The sequence below is a fragment of the Mercurialis annua genome, linkage group LG3 (genome assembly GCF_937616625.2).
Source record: "Mercurialis annua linkage group LG3, ddMerAnnu1.2, whole genome shotgun sequence".
Lineage (NCBI taxonomy): Eukaryota > Viridiplantae > Streptophyta > Magnoliopsida > Malpighiales > Euphorbiaceae > Mercurialis > Mercurialis annua.
This window is the reverse complement of record NC_065572.1, coordinates 53,327,663-53,343,399: the sequence shown is the minus strand read 5'-3', so window position 1 is coordinate 53,343,399 and position 15,737 is coordinate 53,327,663.

Genomic DNA, 15,737 nt, shown 5'->3' with positions numbered 1-15,737 from the left:
AACTTTAGTGCTTCACATACCACAATTCTAAAATAAATTAAAACCTTAAATTTTAACTTTAAAGTTTTTTAATCTAAAGTAGCAGCAACAAGAAGCTATTACAAGAACAAACTTCAGTATGCAGCAAAACAACCAGGCTTGTAGAAACACCAACAACAACATCAAAATTCATCGTGTGGAGCTGTCACAACCAGAAATCTTGAGCTGAGACCAGCGCTAGAGAATGGGAATGGTAGTTCTGAAACCCGTAGCAAGCCTAAAATTCACTAAAACGTTTTCGCAATTCATTCAAGTAATACTTAAGTACTGACCCTATACGCTGAAGCATTTATCAAACATATACACATACATACACTAGTAGGAACATTACAAGTTACCTCAGGTTTTCATTTCTGTATCTCATACGTACTAACCCGGCATACAACTACTTAGTGTTTGGAGTCATACTACAAAAATCTACTCCCGTGGACAAAATACAAACATATTGGCCCATATATATACATCAAGAAGGAAACTATATACAATATTAATATATTTCCATACTAGACTATGACAAGTCAGACAAACACTACTGCAGCGAAGAGGAAGTCAGGACTGTACATGCAAAATTGACTTCCGAGCAAAAAGCGGACTTCTAGTCAAGTCCTAGATCTAGGCACCTGAAAATGTTTAAATCAACGGGGTCGCTATAAGCTGAGTGAGATATATATATATATATATATATATATATATATTACTTAAACACATTATCAAAATAAACATCGCGTTTAAAACTATTTTTCATATATATACACCCACGTCGATACAATCACATTTAATTCAAATAATTCACGTATACATACATTTTGATTCGATCTTAATCTTAATCCAGACCATTTCTTAATCTAAGCTCATCACTAGATTTAACGAAAGTACTGCTTTCTCATGTCCATTTATAAGTAAAGTCCTGAGATGACTCGACCGAGTTTAACTTGTACCCAGTGATACAATCCCAAGATAACTCACCCGAGTTTAACTGGTATCACACTTTTACGCATTCCATATAAGGTGAGGCCTGAGAGCCTCGCTCTACCGAGTTCCACTCCCTAGATATAGGTCCCGAGATGCCTTTACCGAGTTTAACCTATGTCTTTCGCGTCATAAGTTAGTCTATTTCCGATCTATTTATCATCTAGACCGACTAAACTCTGTGATCACATACTATTTCGGATCGTACCCGGATTCACTTTGCAAACAATTATCAAGTAAGAAACAAAGTAATAGAATCCATATAATCAAACAATTCAATCCAACAATTTTCATATAGCCAATCCAATCAATTCAATCAATACATATAACAATTTCAATCAACATAAACAGTTCAAGCGATGCATTTCTTTTTATTCGTACAATATATATCAAATAAAAATTTTGATAGATAATACAAGTGAGTAAGATATACTCACTACTTGCTATTTAAAATCTTTCACGGTTTCCTTATCTTGGCTGAACCCCTTAGCCAAAAGCGTCATATTTGTAGCTCGTCGATACCTATTACACAATAATAACTAGATACGTTTAAATCTAATAAACGTATAACTTAAATTCCACCGTTAAAACCTGTATCCAAGATATTCTTGAGGGTTATATCAGCCATTATTAACTCTAAACCTCTAAACCCGACTTTATGGCATTTTACGCAAACTACGCATTTTGCGTCAATTTACCGTTTACGTTTTAGACGTAAAATGCTTAACTAAATACTCATTTCCTTAGAGTTTTAATCATCCTAAAACAGCCCTATACCTCTATTATTCATTCATTTAAAATCTTAGTTTCTTTATCCATTTTCGAACGTATTTTACGTTCAAACCGCAGCTAGCGCGTAGCGTAGCGTTTGCGTCAAGATTTTAATATCGTTTAGACCGTGGTTGGCTCATCCCTTTCCCTCTTCGCCTTGCCCTCCTCTGATTTGGCAAGGGGAGGGCTGCTACGGCTCTCATGCGTTGCACCAGAGCTGCTGCTTTGTAGCAGCAGTGTGTTGCGGTACGGTGATTATACCTACTGGAGGTTCAGTCCAGCAGGTCCGGCGGTCTCCATCACCGGCCATCCACCTACAAACCCAAACTCTCATGAATACAACCCATCAAAATCCTCACCTCACATTAAACAACACTAACTCAGCCCCAAACCATCAATTTACAACACCTAAACATTAATTTTAAACCTCAAATTATCATCACCATTTTATACTTTTAATCCCGAATTACTGTTAAAAATCAGACCTGGGAGGTGATGATTTTTACCTTGATTTGCAGTGGTAGATGTGTAAAGCTCGTCCTCCTTGTTCCGTGGCCATAAGAATCGTCAAAAACGGACCAAAGACAAGAAAGTTATGCTTGATTAAAGATTTGCACATCAAACCCTCAAACGGGAAAAGATGATGAGTTTTGATGGCTGAGTTCAATTGAAAATCCGAGTTTAAACTCTGATGGTTCTGCGAATGGTAGGATCTTCTCTTGTCAACCTGAGATCACGAACACAGGTTAGAATGAGTCGGACGTTGTGTCCGACCACACTCCGATGCCTAAGTCAGATACCTTGTAAGGTTCAAAGATAAATGACGTAGTTTAAAGAGAATGAATTAGGGCTTTTACCTTAACTTCCATGTCTATTTATAGGTATAGACTTTGATATTGACTTAGCTTCAGGTCTCATGTAGTAGATTTCTGTTTAAACTCTTCTTATTCAGTTATAATGATGATCCCTATAAGATAGGAATTTTGGCAATAAGTTAGTTACAACAGCTTAATCTTCAGATAAGGTATCTGTGTCTGCGTATCTGTGTCTGCGTATCTGTGTCTGAGTCTACTTGTCTACTGTCTGATTACTTGCGTATCCACGATTAATTTTAAACCTCAAATTATCATCACCATTTTATACTTTTAATCCCGAATTACTGTTAAAAATCAGACCTGGGAGGTGATGATTTTTACCTTGATTTGCAGTGGTAGATGTGTAAAGCTCGTCCTCCTTGTTCCGTGGCCATAAGAATCGTCAAAAACGGACCAAAGACAAGAAAGTTATGCTTGATTAAAGATTTGCACATCAAACCCTCAAGCGGGAAAAGATGATGAGTTTTGATGGCTGAGTTCAATTGAAAATCTGAGTTTAAACTCAAATTAGAATCCTTATATATTTATGGAAAATATCTTCATTTGGTCCTTTGACTTGCCACCTCCTCACTTCACAATTCATAACGTTTCTTTCGCCCAATTTAGTCCATCGAATGCTAAATCTTTTAGGTCTGATCAATTCCGTATTATTTATTTCCAAATAAATAATAGGGTTAATTCTTAAAAAAATCACGAACTTTGCACGAAGTTTCATTTTAATCACGACCTTTAAAAGTTGCCATTTAAAGACACGAACTTTTATATTGTTTCAAATTCATCATTCAGTGTATTTTTATTAACTAAATTCTTCATTAAACCATTAATGAAAGACCCAAGTTATTAATCAACATCAAATCTTATTATCTTTCAGTTAGAATATTTAGGATTACGAATTTTTAGTTAGATAAAATACACCGAATTTTACTTTAATGATAGATTTGAAATAAAATGAAAGTTCGTGCCTTTAAATGACAATTTTTAAAGGTCATGATTAAAATGAAATTCCGTGTAAAGTTCGTGATTTTTTTAGGAATTAACCCTAAATAATATTCTTCTCATATTTCTAAATTCCATTTTCTATTAATTTATTTTCACAATTTTGGCCAAAAACGCTCAATTTCCAATTTGAGCTAAATTACACTTTTTTCCAACTTTTTCGTCCTAATTTCATTTAAATAATTATCGATAACCATTTTATCGATATTATTTTTATAAATACTAAATCCCGTCAATTATTGATTTAATTTTCATTTTCCGGGAATTAAAACAGTTATTTTCCAATTTTGAGCTAAAGTGGAGTTTTAGCAACTTTCTCAAATTTATCTCTTTGACCCAATTCGATTTCTCTTATGAAATATTATTATTGAAATTTTCTTATTGAAATTTCAATATCGACCTACTCGGGTCTTCCTTTACTTAAATACTTAGCTCATTTCTTATTTATCTCATTTTAACCAGTTAAAATGAGATACACCGCTTAATTTTAAAATACCCAAATTCGAAGGTGTTACAGTCTCCCCTCCTTATAAAAATTCGTCCTCGAATTTTCTTAATTCTTTTATTTTGGTACTCACTTTGTTATTTTCTTCATAGCCGTGGTATTTTACTCATACTGTAATATTCCCGATACTTACTTCTCAGTTTAATTTCTAATTACCTTATACCAACTTTAACCTTCTTCTTTAATCCTCGTTTGTATTAATCAAATATGATTTGATAAATTTTAACATTCCAAATGGTTAATTGACATTTTAAGTCAACTTGAACTTGTCAAAAACTGTTCCTCGAGCCTACTATGGATATCTAAACCGCTTGTATAGAAGCATTCATTTACCAAATAAAATCGGTATTATTATAGTCGGCAACGTGGTCTACAACTTTTGTTTATACTTTGAGTTGAGATTCTTTCTCGAAGGTATCGGAAATCAACCTTAAAGTTGCCTTCTTGAGCTGAATTTGAAGACTGTAAAATTGTCGTCATGGCTGTTGTTAAAGCCAATGAACCAAGCATATAAATTAGTCTTTTTCCAGATTTTATTTCATATTCTTATATTTCGATACCCTATCTACTATTTTTGTGAGAGTCGAACTTCATCCGACATCTTTTCGGTTTCCGAAATCGTCTTTGAAGTTGTCTACTAGTCACACTTGTATTCCTTGCTTAATTTCATGTTTTTCGCTCATCTTTTAGCTTGAAAAACAACTAATCCAATCTAATAATGTTGTGATTAAATCATCCAAATTTAATCTATGCAATATCATTCACTTACAATCATTGATTTTGATTACCAATAATCGAGTTTTGGGGTCCGAACTTTTCCGAAACATAGCCTCGTGGCTAATTATGGAAATGCGCTATGTCGTCGCAAATTTCCAAATTATATTGCCTAAGAAGTTCCTTATAACATTTATTATCTCCATCGTGTGTCGTATGACTTCCGAATTTATTGGAGTCTGGCGTCATCTTTCCTTGACGTTCCTTGTCCTTTTCGTATTATGTCATGTATATGTTTATACATGATATCCTTAACAATATTCATTGATTACGTCTTAACCTCATGAGATTGAATCTCATGAAGTTGAATGCTTTCCAAGCATTACTGATGGAATGAGCCTACAAAGCACCCGGATTAGCACAAAACCCACATCAACTAAGTAAAGTAAGAGACACAAGCTCGCCTATAAATAGATCAATCCCATACTCACACAAGGGCGGACTTCTAGACACATTACATACACATACAAACCCAACACATGTATTATTAGTCCAATTCTATCATTTGGCATCGTCTGTGGGAACCTGTTCTCAGAACAAATTTAGCGATAGAAGCGGTGAGCAGTAAGAGCTACACAAACCCACGACATCATTCATAATCAAGATGAGATGGACATATTTAAAAGGAACCTAAATGCCAAGAGAAAGAGAACGACGGTGGACGAAGATCCGGAGAGAAGATACAAGCGGAAAAGAACCACCTCACCGGTAGTCGAATGCAGCATAGACCTAGGCCCATCTAGGGTGAACCGGAAGAACCAATCGTGATAAAAGCGAGGGTAGGAGGGCACGAGATCCGGAGGGTATCGGTAGACCCAGGAGCGAGTGCCAATGTCATCGCAGAGAAGGCCTATTGGGCGATAGGAGGAAGCCAAATCCGGATCAAGCAGAAATCGGAGGACATTAAAGGAGTGGAAGGTGGAAGGCTCCGAACAATGGGAGTAGCGGACATTCAGGTGAATCTTGGCAATGCAGGAGGACAAGAAAGGACGATCACCTCCCTTTTCCAAATCATAAACAAGAGCCTCCCACATGACCTTATATTAGGATGGCCATTCCTCTATGAACCAGGAGCAACTATTGACACAATGAACGAGAGGATGATGATTCCTGCCGAGAAAGGAGCAATGATGACCGAAGGAAGTCGAGAGGAAGCAGAAGCCAGCCACTGCATACCCATGGCTGAGCTGCTTCACATAGATGAGATACTACAATTTATGTGTGAGGAATTGACGGCAGAACCAGTGGGAGACACGAAACCTTGGGAAGTCCATGCTTGGAAAAGCGTGAAAATGGCACCGGCATGAAAGAATCGATAAATTCGGAGATCCGAAAAGTACTTAAAGAGTTCGAGGGGACATTCGCCATGAAAGCCTCGGACATCAAAGGAGTGGACCCGGAGGTAGCATGCCATGAGTTAAACGTCGACACAACTATGAAACCGATCCGACATAAGAAACGATGACACTCGGAAGAACGGTAGAGAATAATAGCAGAAGATGTAGAGAAACTACTTGGGGTAGGGTTCATCAAAGAAGTCAAATATCTGAATTGGTTAAGTAACATGGTCCTAGTGAAGAAGGCGAACGGAAAGAACCGCATGTGTGTAATACCCCGTAAAATTTCTAATATTTCCGATGAGTTTTTAGTTCAAATCCGGATCATTTTCGGTTTCGGTGTTTCGTTTGTGGTCCGAGTAAAGTCGGATTGGTTGAAGTTTTAAATAGGTTGTTTAAATTTTAAAAAGAGGAAAATTTGTTGATTTTTTTTAAAAAATAAATAAATAATACATTCTTGTTTTGTTTAAGGGTCTCAAACGAGACCCTTAAACAAAACGTGAGGTCTCGTACGAGAGCAAGAGTCTCGTACGAGACCCTTTGTTAATTAGGGCTTTCTCGTACGAGACTGAGTGTCTCGTACGAGTCCCTTCAGAAATTGCTAAGGCACAATCGTGCCTCAGCTCAGCTTTTCTTTCCCCTCTATTTAAACGTGCAACTTCACGTTTCTTTCCCCTAAACCTAAACTGCCATCTTTAAACTCCAACTCAGCCGCCATTCCTCACTGATTCAATCTGCAAACTCAATCATCATTCTTCATTCCAACTCCATTGGACTCAAGTTTGGTGAGTTTCCTTGTTTCATTATTTTTAGTTTAAGCTTATAAACGGCATCTCCGTAATTTGGATCGTTCTCGCTCATTTGTAGATCGAAATCAATTCCGTTTCGTCGCTGAGATTGTACACACACGCCTCTTCAATTCTCATCTTTGTTTTCGCCAAAACGGTACGTAATTCAATACGACATAGTCGCCGCCGTTTCATCGTAATTTCGCGTGGTGTTGTTCTGTTTTGCTTTTAAGTTGCTGTCGTCTCCTATGTTGTTCATGGATATGTTATATGTGTTGTGGATGATCATTAAACAATGATTCATTCTTTGTTAATGAATTAAACTTAGCTTAGCTTGCGATTGTTCCGTTCGTTTCGCTGTACGGTTCTTCGTAACCTTATTTTGGTTTCCTGCCGTTTCTTGGGTCTGTTACTACCAACATAGAATCAGAAACTTAGCGTGTTTATCACAGCAAATCCTTGTGTTTATGATCGTGGGTTTTGCTTCGAGTTATTGTACTGTGATTTTAGTTGTGGAATCCTTGTGGGGCCGCCGTAGTTGTTTCTTGCTTAAGATGGTTACTATAACTTGTTGATGATCTCTTTCATGTTAATTGAGTAATGCTACTAAGTTAGGTTGTTTGTGATGCTAAAACAAAAAAGAAAACACAAGACCTAGGTTTAGTTTTAGCTTTAAATCCTTGAATGTTTGCAGTAGAGGGTTGGCGGCATGGAATTGATTTGAAATGGGGAAGATGGCTAAATGGCCATATTAGGCACCAAATTGTTAGTTTAAATCAATTGAACTATAGTTGTTTGTTTTTAACGTTTGGACTTCGTTTTGATTTTAATTTGACAACTTAAAAACGATAATTAGTTTATAATCTAAATTAGTATAATTACACGGGCAATTATATTTAATTTTGATTTAAATGTTATTTTGGCAATTTACAGTTTAGCCCCTAAAATTTATAAGAGCTTATTCAAATTAGATTTTATCTATAAGATAAACTTTTGGACTTTAGTGATTTATAATTTAATAAACTAAGGACAAGCAATTAAATTTGATTTCGAAAATCAAATTGGTTAAAGTACAGTTTAGCCCCTAAACTTTTATAAACTTAAAATGGTTAAGTTTTAGTTGTAACTTGGGTTACTTGGATTTGAAGCTATTGATTTCTATTTTAAAAATAGATAATTGTTTATCAAGTATTTTAATTTATAAACTCGGGTTTATAAATTTAATAATGTTTTAGTTTGGGTTGGACTATGGTCGCCCAACAAGTGGGAAGAAGCTTGGTAGTTTTAAATAACTCGGCTGACTCATTGATATGGATTTTAACTCGAATTTATTTAAATTATTTTACGAATCATTTTAAATATGCATCATGATTTGTACTTTGTAAATTGGGTTATATTTGAAATGCATTTAATATAAGTGATTATTAAATGTGACTTGGTATTGTGTTGTGCTAGTCCTATGTGGTGTCTACTACTCTTTAGAGTTAGACTCTGATTTTAATGATGATTTTAATATTTTATTTAGACCCGTCGACTATTCGTACTTCAGAGGCAAACCAGAGTTAGATTGCTTGTCAAGTTTCACGTGGAATAGCAAACAGTGAGTTTATATCTCTATTTACCTCTTTATTAAGCAATTATTATATTTTGTATATATATATATATATATGTATACGCAGCTTTTGAACTGTTTTTAGGCATTGTGGATTTGATTTGGAACGTGCTACTCGATGGGCATCATCGGGACTGCGTGCGCACCGGTAATGATTATGGAATTGAGGTAGGTTTGAGATACGTCTCACCTTAGTGAGGGCACCGGTGGAAGATACGTCTCCTGGGCTCACTATTTATTAAGTGATAGTCGGAGATCGGTTATTGAGATACGTCTCACCGACACGACAATGGATTTAGAATTGTGGTTTAGGGTTTCATTGATAATCCATAATGAAAATGTTTTATTAAACATTTTAAAGGTTTTTAACTTAATAAATGTAAATGGTTATATAAACTCTACTCAATAAATCTGACCCCGTTGTTTTCCCAAATTTTCCAGGTTTATGATTTGAGCATTGGTCGATCTCCGTTTCTTCATTCTCGGAGGTTTTTATTTTATTTTCAGAATAAAAGAGTCGAACTATTTTAAACTCTTAGACCGCAGTAGTAGTATCAGTTTATTTATGTTATAGTCTACGTTTACATTTAGACTATTGTTTGTTGGATTGGTCCGACTATTATTTTATCAGCTTTGGCATGATTATATTGTTTATGGTATTATATATTAATCGCCATGCTATTGGAGTTTTAATTGAAATTAAGTATGCTTTTAATATATGTTGCTTATATGTACTGCTAGACTAGGTTGGAGTCTCGGTTGCCCCCGAGCATGTGGTTTTATGCAGGTACATTGTTGTTTATGATATTTATCTGTTATCCGCAAGGCTTGCTACGGGTTTTGATACAACCATACCCATACCCTAGCGCCGGTCACGATTCTTGAAACTGGGTCGTGACAATGTGCATCGACTTTATGGACCTGAATATAGCATGCCCGAAGGATTGTTTTCCCCTGCCTAACATCGATCAGTTAGTCGACTCTATAGCAGGATACGTGATGTACAATCTGGCAGACATGGCACAAGGGTACAATCAAATCCCGATGAAAGAGGGAGACCAAACAAACACAAGCTTTGTCACAGACGAAGGAACCTACTACTAATGATGCCGTTCGGACTAAAAAATGCAGGGGTAACATACCAGCGACTAATGAAACACATGTTCAAGGAGCAACTCGGCAAAACAATGGAAGTGTACGTCGACGACGTGATCATGAAAAGCAAAAGCAAAGAAGATCACCCCACAGACCTACGAACGATGATGGAGATACTCGACAAATTTAACATGAAGATGAACCCGGAAAAGTGCACGTTCAGAGTTGGAAGGAGGGAAGTTCCTAGGATACATGGTGTCACAAAGAGGAGTGGAAGCAAACCCAAAAAAAATCAAGGCTATCTTGGAAATGACTCCGCCGAAGAACCAAAGGGTAGTACAGATCCTCAACAGAAGAAGAACGGCCCTGGGACGATGTATCTCGTCATTAGCGAAAAGATGCCTGCAGTTCTACAACACGCTGAAAACAAAGATATTCAAATGGGGAGAAGAATGTGATCAAGCCTTCGACGACTTAAAAAAGTTCCGAATGAAGTCACCGCTGCTGAGCTGACCCAAAGATGCAGAAACTTTGTATCTGTACATTTTCATATGCAAAGACGCGACTGCAACGGTTCTGGTAAGAGAGGAGGCAGGCCAACACCTACCAGTGTACTATATAAGCTGGATCTTAAAGGATGCGGAGCATAGGTACCCGGAAATCAAAAAGATGGCGTTAGTATTGACAACAACGGCAAAGAAAATGAGGCCATACTTCCATGCACACCCAATTGTCGTGCGAACTGATCAACCTCTGCGACAGGCAATTCAGAGGCTAGAATTCTTGGGAAGAATGGTCAAATGGTTAATACAGCTGGGAGAACATGACATCAGCTATGAATCAAGACAAATAGAGAAAGCCCAAGCATTAGCCGACTTTGTAGCAGAATTGACTGAATGCTCTACGATAGAGTCGGAAGTCAAAGAGCAATGGGAACTCCACATTGACGGGGCAAAAAACGAAAAGGGGGCAGGAGCGGGAGTCATCCTTAAAGGCCCACATAAGGTGCGGATCGAGTACGGAGTCCATTTAAACTTTATGGCAACAAACAACGTAGTGGAGTTCGAGGCACTATTAGCAGGGATAGCACTAGCGGTTGAAGTAAAAATGGGAACTTGAAGATCCATTACGATTCATAATTTGTGGTGGGACAAATAGACGGAACGTTCGCCACAAAGGAGGAAGACCTGCTAAAATATAACAAAAGTGCGAAGGAGCTTCTATAAGAAATTGACAAGCGGGGAGGATAATGACAAATAAAAAAGATAGGAAGGGAAGAAAACGCAGAAGCAGACGCGATAGCAATAGCAACATTGGAAAAAAGCGACAAGTTTAAACAATGGAATTCAAAGAAGAAATAGCATCACCTACAATCAATGTGCCGAGAAGTTGTCCCACACATGAATTAGATGAATGGATGGAACTTATATGGAAATACATAGAAGAGGGAAAGACTCCTGAAGACCAGGGAAAAGTAGAAAAGGTGAGGAGGATGGCCAGCCGATACGCGATCTACCGAGGAACGCTATACCGAATGGCCGTAAACCACCCATGGTGCAGATGCGTATCCCGGAGAGAAGGACAATATATCTTAAGCGAGCTACACGATGGAATATGCAGAGCATGCCATGGTGAGAAAGGCATCCCTACAAGGGTATTACTGACCAAGCATGGAAGAAGACTCCAAGGAACTGGTAAAGAAATGCAACAAATACCAAAGGCACGGGGACAGGTCGCACATCCCGGCTCAGGAAACAAAGCCGGGCACAACCTCTAGCTGTTTGTAAAATGGGGAATAGACATCCTGGGGCCATTCCCAACGGTAAAAAATTAAAAGAAATTCATCTTCGTGGCAATTGACCACTCCACAAAATGGGTAGAAATAGAAGCAGTCTCCACGATAACATCGGCCAAACCAGATGAGTTTTTCTGGAGAGAAGTGGTGTGTAGATTTGGGATACCAAAGACGCTAGTAACTGACAATGGAAAGCAATTCGACAGCGCAACTTTTAGAGGTTTCTGTGAAAACCTGGGTATAAATCTACAATTCACAACGGTGGCGCACCCTAGACTAACGGAATGATAGAGGTTACCAACAGAACAATTTATAAAGGATTGAAAAAGAGGTTAGACGAAGCGAAAGGTAGTTGGGCGGAAGAGGTGAACTGTGTAGGTTGGGCATGCAGAACAACCCCAAGGAAGGAACATGAGAAACACCATTCCTTCTAACTTAAGGGGTAGAAGCGGTCATCCCAATGAAAATCAGAATGTCGTCGATAAGAAAAAAAAACTACAACGAAGAAACAAACTAAGAATAATTGAGGAGGTCTATGGGCCAGTTAAAAGGAAGGAGACATGCGGCGAACATCCGAGCAGAAGCCTATCAAAATCAAACAGCCAGGTACTATGACAAGAAGGTGCAGCCAAGATGCTTCAAGATGGGAGATCTGGTCTTAAGAGATGATGCAATAGGAAAAGGCAACGCTGATGTAAGAAAGCTGGAAAGCAATTGGGAAGGACCATACTGAGTGACCAAGACAACCGGAAGAGTAGCATGCCGCTTAAAGACAATGGAAGGACAAGAAGTACCTAGATTCTGGAATGTAGAACACCTAAAATCGTTTCATGAATAAAATGGAAGAAAATGTTGATTGGAAGCTACAGAAGTGCAAAACAAAAATGAAGGGGAAACAATTCCCCAAAGACAACGGCCACCGAACTGAGAAACATTTCTCAAGGAAAGTAAAAACAAACAAACGACAAAAAAGGAGAAGGTATTTGGGAGATATCTCCCACAATACAAAAGCCAACTACTAGAGGAACATTCCTCAGAGGCAAAAACACGACAACAACTATAAAAAGACAAGAGAAGTAGCCACTAACGAATCATTCAACAAAAATAAATTGCGCTGGAAAATACAACCTACAAATAAATACAAGAGATAAAGATAGCATAAATTCAAAATACAACATTGTTACATAGCTATTCCCTACCAAAAGGAAAGTTACAAAAACTATTACAAGAGCAATCAACCACCATTGGGCGTGTTCAGAAACCCAAAACCCTCAGACAAGAAAGGCATGCTGGGATCCGGCAGGGCCAAAGACTGTGAGGCAAAGGGAGAAGGAAAAACCAAAGACAATGGAGGAAGGCTTGGATGGCTGATGGGAACTGAAGGGACGGCAGTAGAGGTAGAAGAAGGAGCAACAGCAAGAGGCATAAAACTAGCTTGTTTGTAATTATTCAACAGATCTTGAGCTTCTTCCTTCAACAAACGAGTATCAATGGAAAGAAAGGAACCCGAATGCAAATCGAGGTAATTCTCACGAATAGCCCTCCGATGTAACCTCAACAATCGAGATAAGAAAGGCAAAGTCTTCCAAACCTTCCCCCGCCACAGCATGATCAGCCTTAAAATGGGCAAGCTCAGCGCGAAGATCGATATTTTCCCTCCGCAAAAGGTCCTTATCAATAAAAGCCTCTTTCGCCTGTAAATCAGCAAAGGAGCGATCCACCTACTCTACCGCCAACTCAACACTCCTTTGCAATAAAATGCTGCTGGGCAATACGAACACCGTCAACAGCAGTCAAAAGCGCCTAGCACACTAAATCAAAAAGACCTTCACCCTCCAAAGGGTGGTAAAAGGATGGAGGCTCCATCATTCCGATAAAATCACGGATCTGGCAAAAAACACTCAAATCATGACAATTACAACTAAAAGGAAGAATCAGTTGAGAACCCCCATGAGGAACAGGAGGGGGAGCAACGGTCTCCTCTTCTTCATCTTCACCACCCTGAAAAGACAAAGACGCAGCAGACTGATCCAGGGGGAGGTGCGCGCCTCGGCCGAAGCTAGAAGGACGGATGCCGGAAGAGTTGAAACCACATCGAGACGAGTAGAAGAAGATGGCAGAACCATTAGTCGACTACCGGAAGATGCAGGACGATGAACAACAGGCAGCGACAAAGGAAGAGAAGGAGTAACATATACGGTAGGACGAATCTCTAATTTCTTCCTAGGAGGGAGATCTGAATCACCATTTTGTAAACGCTTCCGAGAAACTATGGCAGGTTCAGTCGCGGCAGGCAAATTCGCTTAGCGCCCTACCAGCGCAAATGGTGAGAAACGATATAGACTAATATAAAAGCATATATAAAAAATAACAATAAAGAGCAGACAAGAACTCACCAACAGCGGAAGAAGCGCCTGGCAAAAAAGCAATAGTAGCGGACACAACGGGAAGAGAAACAGGGGGTGCAGCACGGTTCCATAAATACTCACTGATAAAATCACTAAAAGTCTGGGACCCTTCAGTATACATAGTCCAATCCGCTGCATGAGAGAATATTTCTCTGTCGGAACCTCATAAGGATCACGCGGGTTGATATGAGAGCGGCGAAAAATAGGGCTGAGGGAATTAGTCGGATGGGAGATGATGAAGAACTTACTCTTCCACTGCTTCTTTATTGAGTCAGGAAGGTCATTAAACATCTTCAAATCAGAGCGGAACCCCCAAGAGATATATGGCAGATCCTTTTTTCCGGTAGGGAGAGTTCACCCAATAGTGCACGCGATTGAGAGACAATTGCTCGCCGTTTAGATTATGAAGCGAGTTCAGGCAAATGAAGTGGCGAATGGCGTTGGGATGCAACTGAGATAAGGCAATGCCCCAAGACTTCAGAAACCGAAACAATAACGAATCCAACGGGAAGCGAACACCAGCAAAAGGTTATTATTTAAAAACAAAGGAGGAGCCGAGAGGATGACGAGAATTGGCAAACTGACCTTCCGCCGGAAGAGCCATGTGATAATCGTCCGGAATGTCGTACATCCCCCAAAGCAAAACCAGAGACTCTTGAGTCAAGGAACAACGCCATTCGCCAACTCAAGTACTGGTGATCACACAGCGTATTGACACCCAATAGGTAGTTAGTTTCTTCGGATCACATACTAGATTCATATATGCAAAGCAATGAATAAAACATCATTCATAAAATCAAATCAATCAAACATAGCAGTATCTTATACGAGCAAGTCATATAAATGCTATGTATTTGATAATAGTATTCGTATTATAAGAAATTAGTTAAATTGTAACTCACAGAAACCGCTATCCAAAACTGCATTATCACAATTTCACGAATGTAAGTTCCATGCGTCGTTTGAACCATTAGCTACTCCAACTCGCCGGTCTAGTAGCTCCTCGATACATCCATTTCCTATTCAAATCGTACGTACATTTAATTTATAAAATTAAATTTAGTACTAAAACCATAAGTTATAAACTTAGGTTAACACAATCTTATTCTAAACACGTCTCATAACTTTGATCGTGTTCATATACTTAGTCGAGATACTTGTTATATTACTTTTTATCGATTTCCAATCATAGGTTCCTTATATATTAAAACCCTAATCGAACACGTCATGTTCGATATCCAAATTTCATGTTTTCGGAGTCCGTGATTTAATTCCAATGTCCGACACACTTAAAGTCGGAAACAAGGTCGTAACGGGAAAAAAATGCCCAAGCAGGCATGTTTGTTGGTTGTGCGAGCGCACAAAAGGCATTATGCGTTCGCACACATAGGTGTGCGTTCGCAAACTCTGATGTGCTTTCGTACAGACCCGGAATCCACTTCCGGGCCGCTCCGACGTGCTCCATCATGCGTAATACAATTATTCCGACAAAACCCAAATCTTAGCTTTCCGAAAACATCGAAAACGACCTAGTTTCGACGATTTCGATATAAACGTAAAGTATATACCTAAAACAGCCATTAATCCATCAATTTCAACATCAAAATCTCATTCCTTACCTTGATTATAAGATTGAATATGGTAGAGAATCGAGTTCTGAACAAATCGATATAAAGAACGCGCGATTTGGCGAAACGGCGGCGGATCGATGTTGATCGTCGTTTTCTCCCTTTTCTTTCATCTGGATCCTTCTGATCCTTTCAATTACTTATT